Source organism: Aythya ferina, assembly GCF_964211825.1.
Source record: "Aythya ferina genome assembly, chromosome: 3".
NCBI classification, from domain to species: Eukaryota; Metazoa; Chordata; class Aves; order Anseriformes; family Anatidae; genus Aythya; species Aythya ferina.
Window position 1 is genome coordinate 112,636,607 of NC_140298.1, and position 9,955 is coordinate 112,646,561.

General features: G+C 40.3%; 1 long non-coding RNA gene across 1 annotated transcript; it reads left to right on the top strand.

The window, feature by feature from the left end:
- The first annotated feature begins 260 nt into the window (after positions 1-260).
- On the top strand, positions 261-9,910 carry LOC311433608. Its single transcript, XR_014690859.1, has 5 exons — positions 261-428; positions 738-917; positions 4,910-5,046; positions 6,468-6,554; positions 9,028-9,910. It is a non-coding gene; the product is annotated as an uncharacterized lncRNA (long non-coding RNA).
- Positions 9,911-9,955: the final 45 nt, after the last annotated feature.

The window sequence follows — 9,955 nt, forward strand, 5'->3', positions numbered from 1 at the left end:
GGAACATATTTTTTAGCTAAATGCAAATTTTTCTTTAGTCACAGACAAATTTTGGAGTTCAATATATTGATATGAAATTTAAGGGTCTGTTATGCAGAAAAGGTGGGGAATCTTTGGATCTGTGACAGACTATTGGTTACAAGGTAAAATTCCAGGTATTGTCTGTCAAAACAAACAAACAAACAAACAACAAAAACGCCCTAATTTGATTGTTTTCTACCTGACAGGGTACCTGTAAGATGCTGGATTACAGGATAAAGGGCTCAAGAAGACTGAAGTGCATACGAACTCTTCTCATATCTGATTACAGTGGGAAAGGGGCCTGGAAGAGAAATTCATGCCACTCATACAGAAATTTCACTTCCAGCTTCCTTCAGAAAATTGTCCTGCAAAGGAGAAGTGGCCATGAGACTTCTGGATGGCAAGAGGTAGAAAATAGGGTTTGTTTGAACTGCTGTATTTTTGAAATGAAAGGGTCTTTCTGCCAGCTACAGGCCCTTGATGCTGTGAGGTGCTATAAACAAAACAAACAACCAAAAACATCAACAAAATAAAACCAGGTTTGAGATGATGAATAGATTTATGAAGTTATATTTTAGTTCAGAAAGCAGAGGACCCAAACAACAGCTTTTGTATGTTGTTTGACAAATACATACTCTCAGATGTCTGAGAATTAATCAGAAAGTGAGCAATCACGATTTTCACATTTCGTCTCTGTGTTCCCTTTTCTCCGACAGAGAAAAGATTAACAGCAGACAGTACAGAATGCTCTACGGTAGAGAGAACAATCCAAAACTAACCTGGATCTGAAAAGGAAATCTGAAAAATGAAGTAATTCCTGCAGGAACCTACTCTTAACGATCACTACGCACACGTTCCCTATACACTCGGGGTTAGGGCCTTGACGCTCCTCAGAGGTGAGCAGAGCTATGCCCTTTAATCATTTCCCTATGGACACCAAATAAATAAGGGTGACAAAAAAAGTGCACCTCCTATAGCATTAATGAGACTGTGGTTGTGATAGATTGGTAGCGAAGCAGTTAAAAAGTGCTGCCAGGCCACCCATGGATAAGAAGACTTTTGGGGACGGGTTTTAGCCGAGTATTTTCATCAGTGCCTGGCACCAGAGAGCTGGCAGCTGCTCTGTTCCCTGGTGGTTAAGGCAGAGCGGGGCCACCAGGGGGCTATACCAGACAGCAACAGCCTGCTGGAAGAGCTGAATTCCCCGCTGCGATGGTATTCTCGTGAGGGGAATGATTTGACACTTTTTTGTCTAAATTGTTTCATCAGGTGGAGAGATCGCATTTAAAAATGAATCAGGAGATGTTTTCACGTTAAACGTTTACTTTTTCTTTCTGTGCCTAGAGTTATGTGATCAAGTATTTTTAAAGACTTTCATTTTCATCGTGTAAATTTGCTTATAAATATATTAATTAAATCTTAATTAAGGTCTACAAATGAACCAAAGGTATCAGAACAACTCGTAGCTATTTGTACATCTGTAAAATATGATCACTTGTGTAGTGTTTTCATCGAAATAGAATTGTCTCTGCCTACCAGAGTGCCAGGGTGGTAGGTAGGTAATTATTACTGTAATCAATCTTTCTTTCTTTCTTTCTTTCTTTCTTTCTTTCTTTCTTTCTTTCTTTCTTTCTTTCTTTCTTTCTTTCTTTCTTTCTTTCTTTCTTTCTTTCTTTCTTTCTTTCTTTCTTTCTTTCCTTCTTTCCTTCTTTCCTTCTTTCCTTCTTTCCTTCTTTCCTTCTTTCCTTCTTTCCTTCTTTCCTTCTTTCCTTCTTTCCTTCTTTCCTTCTTTCCTTCTTTCCTTCTTTCCTTCTTTCCTTCTTTCCTTCCTTCTTTCCTTCCTTCTTTCCTTCCTTCTTTCCTTCCTTCTTTCCTTCTTTCCTTCTTTCTTTCCTTCTTTCCTTCTTTCTTTCCTTCTTTCTTTCCTTCTTTCTTTCCTTCTTTCCTTCTTTCCTTCTTTCTTTCCTTCTTTCTTTCCTTCTTTCTTTCCTTCTTTCCTTCTTTCTTTCCTTCTTTCCTTCTTTCTTTCCTTCTTTCTTTCCTTCTTTCCTTCTTTCCTTCTTTCCTTCTTTCCTTCCTTCTTTCTTTCCTTCTTTCTCTTCAAGCTATTTATTTTTATATATATGGCACCTCTGCTACTGCAGGGATGCAAAAACCCTTGGGAGATGTATGTAAGGTAAAAGTGAGACAATGAAATTACACAGGGAAAAGTGTTTAGAAAGAAGAAATGACAGCAATAAATTCCAATGGTCATGCTTATTGGAAGCACACATTTTGTCCTTTAAAAATACACACTTGCATTAAGGCAGGCTTCTTAAGCACCGAACAGTTTCACAGATCTGCAGTCCCTGCAGTGAGAACAGCTTGGTGTTCCCAGAATTTTGTTTGCTGTATCATTTTGGCATCTGCTTTTCAAGTCAGTTTGAAATACAATGTTAGTAAAAACATAGGACGGTCAGGAAGAAGTGTTATGCATACCTGGTAAAGAGTGGCAGAAGAGGAAATAGGTGTGATGGGGAGACTTGCTGTAGTTTCATTATTTCAATACTCTGTAGAGTTTCTCTTTGCTTTCATTGAATATTTTCATATTCAAATAACGTAATAAGGGCAAAGAATAATTTGAAGATGCTTGCTGTTAACTTCATAAGCATAATATTTTTAAAAAATCTGTTTAATCCAGGACACTACTGAACTAGCAAAAAGATCTCATCACAACATTTCTTAATGGGAAGGCTTAGTGAGGCACTGCCATGTAATTCAGTCCCCTGAAACGGGATGTGGTACAGCCTAGGATCAGTAGCTAAATGTGCATGGGTTTTATCTGCTTCTTGCCATTACCGTAAAAGTGTTTTGGGGTTTCTTTGTACTTTTGGGAGATGATTAGTAACAAAGTTCATAAAAGATGAGCAATTTTGTGGAAAATGACCTAAGCCTGAATCAATATCATACTGTTACAGGAAAGCAGACAGCACTGTGAGGTGTGTGAACAGGATCACTGAGTGCAAGACAGGAGTAACTCGTCTGTTCCGCCTGGCTGAATCAAGCCAGGAGGGCTCACGGTATTTCCATCATGCAGGAGAAGTCGAATGTCTCTGCTCTACAGGGGAAGGACTTGAAGGGGGTTCCTTGTGGCTCTGGCCTTTGAGGAATGCCAAAGATCAGTGACAATTTGGGGGATTAAGACAGCAAGAAAGGGAGTGGGAATTACCAGTATCTACCATGCCACGTCTGCTGAAGCAGCTGTTACTGTTGTGGACCATAAATAACATGGAAAAGCAAAACAAGGTGCATCAAAAAAAGGAGATGGCCTTTTGACGAGAGAGCCTTTCAGTTTTAAAACTGATTTGGTCAAAACAGCTATTTTTAAATAAGAATTTTTAATATGACAATGTTCCTTTAGAATAATCTTTCCAAGGACATTTTCCAGCGTACTTCATCAGAACAAATAACATGTTCTAAATTACACATCTTTATACCTGTGGTTAGGCCAGAACCACGCTAATATACAAATCATACCCTTACAGGTATTTAACAACATCGTGCAAAAGAAATTGTTCAAGTTTTAATCTTTCTAGTGGGCACCTGGAGCTCCCTTTCACTTGCATTACCAGACGTAGGGAGACCTTTTCTCCTTCTTTGCCAGTCTTGGGGTGAGAACCCTTTCTTGTGTCAGTAACCAATTCAGTCCTAGGCACTTCTACCTTCTAATGTTGTGTTTTCTGCTCTGCTTTTAAGTAATTAATCTGCAAAAGCACTGCTTTCATCTTGCTTCTTTGCAGATGAATCCTGCTTTCCAGGCACGCTCCCATCACGCAGTTCTCCTTAGTGCTATTAACAGGTACAAGTGTTTTGAGGGAACTGTATCAAGGATGATCAGCGGGGCTGTATTTCACATTGGTAACTGTCACTGGTTTCTAAATAAAATGTTAGGAAAGGTAGAGGTGCAACCAGACATGACAGCTGTATGCAGGCTACGGGAGTGTAGGAATATTTACAAGCTGAGTGTGAAATCATGAATTGCTTGCATTCAACTGAGATAAATTTTGATGGTAACGGAGCTGGTATTTTGAATTATACTTATTTAGACTTATTTTTGGGCGAAATGGGTTTCTGAGGAAAGAATATCAAGGAAAACAATTTGCATCACATTTAGTAATCAAATTGTAACCAGTTCATTTTTATCTGTTAATTGCTGGTTATGCTATCTCTGACAGTAAAATGTCAAGGAACACAATCAATCTTGTTGCAAAATGCACTGAGGTGTTCAAAATAAATGTGTTGGTGATTACAGAGACTTGGGGTTCACTGCTGGATAAAAGGTACGACAGCAGTGGGCACATTACTAATTCCTTTGCATGGTGTAAGAATTGCAGTGCCTTCTTCACGGTGTTGGCACAGCTGTGCAGCTGAGCTCTGGGCTGAATCAGGGAAATGATCCATTTTAGAAGAGTTTTGGTAGTTTTTTTTAGCTGTTTACAGCTTTGGCTCCCCACACGTCCACCCAGTTGCTGCAGGATGGGACCAGGAGCAAATGGGGTGCAGTGGTGGGTGGAAAAGCCCTTCACCAGCATCACTTCAGGAAGCTTGGCATTAGTATCCCACAACTAAATTTCAGCTGGGATGTTCGAACCTTTCTTATCTGGCAAAAATTGTTATTTTTCCCTGCCATAATTAGTGCATTTTAATGTATTTTGTACCAATTTTTAAAAACAATGTTCATGGACTGTCCCATTATCTAACAGTGCTGCCTTTTATATTTATGAAACGTGTTAAATATGTTTGATGTGAAGGAAATGGCTGTTGCCTCTAAAGACAGCTAAGTTTGCTTCTTCCTGGAGTTTGGGTTCATTTTTTTTCTTAAGTTCTTTTCTTTTTTGTTCCTTTGTAGGATCACGCTGTGCTCTGTGGATGTCCTGCTCTCCTGGCTGCGTGGTCCCTTCTCCATTAGGATATCACGGTGCCCACTGCTGATGAATCCTTGCCAAAGGACAGAGCTTGTCAACTCCTGATGGTTTTAAGCAGCAGGTCTGTGCAGTGCTGTGAACCTACCTCCTGTGCAGGATGTCTTTTGGTGCCAGTACCAGGCTTTGGCACAAACATCTCATCACACCTGCCTGGTGGCATGTACGGGGCAAATAATAGCAGGGAAAGGAAGGGTGAGGGTCAAGGACAGTGCTGGCTCCCTGCAAACAGGGGCTGAATTGCAGTGAGAGCTTTGGAAATCCAGATGAGAGGTACCCAAACGGCATTAGCAGGGAGATACTGGCAGTCCTCTGCTCGTCCCTGAGATAACAGCACCAGCAGGGACACATTGAAGCTCAGGAAAGTGAATTTGCATTTAACACAGAGATTGTAAAATTACTTCAGTCTGGCAGAAAGCTGAAGCCATAATAGTAACTAATTAACGTATATATTAACATATATTGTGAATATTAACATATATAATGCTAATACATAAGCTAAATTACATTGTGTGGGATGCCAGGGGAGGTTCAGGTTGGAAATGAGGAGACATTTCTGCTCAGAAAGAGCAGTCAGGCACTGGGACGGGTTGCCCAGGGAGGTGGTGGAGTCACCATCCCTGGGGGTGTTCAAGGAGAGGTTGGACGCGGTGCTTGGGGACATGGTTCAATGGGTGACATTGGTGGCAGGGGGATGGTTGGACCAGATGATCTTGGAGGGCTTTTCCAACCTTAAGGATTCTAGGATTCTGTGTTGCATAACCCCTGGGACTTACCTTGCCTGACTTTAAAGTTAGGTCACAGGAGTCAAGGACTGAAGGACTGACCTGTTTTGTAATTGCAATCTGGTCCTAAATGTTGGGTTGTTTTCTCAAAGAATGAGTTAGATAAACTGTCTGTCAAGAGTTTATTTAGGAAAAATAAGAACTGTTTTGGGTTAGAGAGTTAGAGACTCTTGCTCTACATCTTAGAAAGGGATATTGGGCCAATGCTTGCAGTTTTCTCTTAAGACAGGCTAAAATATGTTCATTGTCCAAGCTGAGAAAGCACAGATAAAAATCAGAAATAAGGAAAAGGATTTTAGGTGTGATTTCTGCTGTCCAAATGACTGGAAGTGTATTACAGGAAATTTATACTTGAGGTTTTTAGGATGAGTATAGACAATAGTATTCTGGAGCTTTCTTCCAGGGCACATAGATCTTCAGTAACAGTAAAGAAAAAAAGGGAAAGAATAAGTTGAGGGTCGTGCAGAGTTCACCTTATGTACCTCCTGAACTGATCTCTTAGTTTTTAGTTACTATCAAGAATTTCAGAGCAATATTTCATTGTGCAATCAGCGTCATGGACTGGCTAACTGACGTTCAGTTTACTTTGACTTTGTTACATTTGATTTGTATATTGGTTTATTATCGTTTATGCAATGCTGTTTTAAAAACCCAGGAAGAGGAGAACCTACCTGGGATGTAACATTTCTGTCCTCTGCAGTTTCCCCAAGCAGGGAGGCCATACAAGAAACCAGGAAGACTAAAATAGACGCCACGTGCTTAGCAGCAAAGTTATGGGAAACGTAAGGTAAGCTTCAACTTTAATTTGAAGCAGATTGTACTTTTAAGTAAAGATATAATAAGTCCTAAAACACACTAGGATGCATTTAAATGTGCTGCATAAAAACACAGAGCAATTAAAATGGAAATTCAGACTTTCTGGTATGTTTATTCCCCACAGGGGTAATGTTTGGGAGGAGCTGGTATGCCATTAAGTGTTTTGAGTGCCACTGGTACAGTGTACTGAGTGCAACCTTTGTGCTTTGACTTCACATTTAAGCTCCTAGCTTTCCTCTGTTTTAATTACGAAAGGCAGCCTTCCCTCCAGGCAGGAACCTTGCTCATTCTTCTTCTGGAGGAGCCTGTCCTCTCTGCTCCTGAAAGAAGGGGCCTAAAAGAGGGACTCAGCACCTTCCTGATATTCAGGCGACCTGAACAACTCTACTTTTTCTAAACTGATTGATTTTGGCCACTGTTTATGAAACAGCCCTACTGGAGGAAGGTGAATGCTTCCCAGTCTGTGCTTTTCTCCTTTCCACAGCCTACTCTCTGCTCAACTCACTTAGTACAAGCTCTTTTTATCTTTCCACATGCCTTTTTCATTGTTTGTGCAAAAATCTTCTGTACAGCTTGTGCTTAATAGAACAGCCTTATATCTCTTTACTTCGCTGATTCCCCATCTGTTCTCCATCCAAACCAAAGCTGAAAATTATCCTCTGCTTTGCATAAATCTCTTCAGCACTTATTCCAGTGCTTTTATTACTTTCAATTTTAACTTGATAGCCCTGTGATAGACACTATACAAAATAGTTCTGCACCGGACCCCTAAATCATTAACTGGAAACAAATCTTCCTTCATTTAGGAGTTGTTCATTTGTAACTGAATGTATATGAGTTGAACACTTATTTTCCATCAGTGTGATGTGTGTTCATAAGCATGGAGGGTAGTGCTGGTTTTTAACAGCATTAATTTTTAATTGATTATAGAGAATGTTTTTCCTGAGCCTCCCTATAAAACTGTGAGTGTGCAAAAAGATGAACTGGGGTCCTCATTTGTTACCAGACTAATTGTGCTGGATAATGGTAGTGCCTTCAGGCAGATTAGGTCCTACATAGGTTCAGTAACCATTGAATCATACAGCAAAGGAAAAAAATGTCAGCAAAGTATAAGAAATCCCAAAGTTCGTTAAGCATCACAGAGTTAAGTTTCCAAATTTTACAGCCACCTTTTAGAGCTATTCCCTGAAACTAATTGTTTTGTCATCTGAAAGTTTATTTGCCTCCTTTTAGCTCTGCTGAACCAAGCGAAACTTAGCAGTCAGTCAAGCGTGGAAGCTCTTTTCACTCCTGATCTTCTCAACAGGCAGATCGTTTTATAGAAAAGTTGTACATGAAAAATCCAAACGATAGTGTGTCAGACTGACAGTGAAATGCCTCGTGATAATTACAAGTTCCGAGGCTTCTTTAAAACACGTACTCGCTGATCTTATTAGGTAAGATTTCCCCCTTCCAGAATTCCCCCTTTGGGAATTATTTATTAGTATTTGGGAATCCCCCCTCAGTGTGGCAGCACTGAGGCATGAAGATAACAAAAGGTGGAGCAGGAGCTCATGGAGCATGATTCTTCTGGCAACAAGTCCTTCTGAATAACGTGTATCAGGAACTCAAAGAAGCTATGCAGTGCAGATGGGTGTCTCGGTGTGTTATCAGCCCGATAGGCTCAGTCCTCTATTTCTTTGATTTCATATGTTTGTAGTGCAGGTCTGTACCACATAACACATTTTTTTGTATTTCAGTAGCCTCATGTTAAGTGGACCAAACTGAGGGACTACCACCATTTCCCTTCAAAGACAATATTTGTCAGGAAAATTTCCTTTAATTCTTCCTTTAGTTTATCCTAAATATTCCTATAAAATATATCCTTCCATCATTTCTAGTTAATTATAATTATGTTTTATTTTACTTGGCCACAGACCTGAGTATTTGAAGTACCAGAAATCATTGTGATACGTGAAGATGTTGGTGAAGTGCATTTTGCTCCTTCAAAATGCGTTAAATTGTTTAGAAATATAAGGAAATATTAGGACAACTAGACCCAGCTCCATCACGTACCTGTGCTTGCCGCCTTGTTAGAACAATGATCTCTTTGTCTCTGGGAAGATACTTGCGTGAGAAGGACATTATTTATATCAGTGAATTGAATTAATCTGTTCCTCCTGTGATTTCTGGCTGCATCACTGGGGTGACACTTGTGCCAAACTCCCCAATCCCATTAAGTGCTTTCAGATCATAGACCTGCCTTACCGATCCAGGACTGGTACAGGGTGAGGTATTACACCTGGATTTTAGGGTGTCTCTACACTGTGAGGCTTGACATGGTTCCCAGGAGGGAAAAAAGACTCTCCCATAGCACTAACAAGACCCAAAACACATAGAATGACAAATAAGTCTTAACAGTAGATTAAATGCCTCATCCCTTTTATGTTTCCCTGATCGTACAGGATGAAGCAGGTACACCTCGTGTGTTTTCTGCGGGGACCTATGCAGCAGTAGGAGATGCTGCACCTCACCCACGTGGCTGCTAACAATACTTTACTCATCTCATGGCATTGAGAGGATGAGAAGACTGGGAGTTCCCTCAGGAGTTCACTCAGTTCCTCCGTTACTCCTCCGTTACTCCTTTGTGACTCCGTTACACCGTAGTCACGAAGGCTGAATTTCCACAAATCTGCCTGTCTGCTCCTCAGATGTGTTGGTGTTACCCCTTGTCTCTGAGGGTGGGATCCCTCTGACTACATGCAAATGTCTGCATTCAGACCAGTCACACGAGCTCGCTTTGCAGGCAGTGGCATGGAGTAGGCACTTAATTACTGACTGAATAGGGATGGTTCACCATGATCACTTTTAGAGATCTACAGTAGGACATAAGTGATCTGCTGTAGGAGTGCTTTTGGCTTTAGGACTGATCCTACAGGAGTCTAGGTGGCAAGTTCGGTGTAGACATCTGCATGTAGCCAAATGAAATTTACATTCAGTGCCTTTGATCCTTAATTTACCTGGCAAGGCTTTTTTCTTTCTCTTCCACGTGTGTGTATAAATCTACATGCTGTGTAAATGAGACAGCGATGCAGCCATTTTAGTAGTTGAACATTTTTTGTGTTAGAATTATGCATTTTTGAAAACATTGCAGGTTTCCATGGGACCCACTGGAACAGCAAAGAGAGCCTAAAAGTGCTTTCCTTTCTCATTTCCCTCCCCAGTTTTCCTCAACATAAATGCTCTTTAATTGCATTTTCTCCTGCAACAAAAAACATTTGGTTGCTTTTGTGGAGTCTGTACTCCTGGATTAGCCAGACTTGTTTTTACTGCATGATTTTTAGCATAATGTTAATAACATTAACATATTAACATTAACATTAATTACATTAT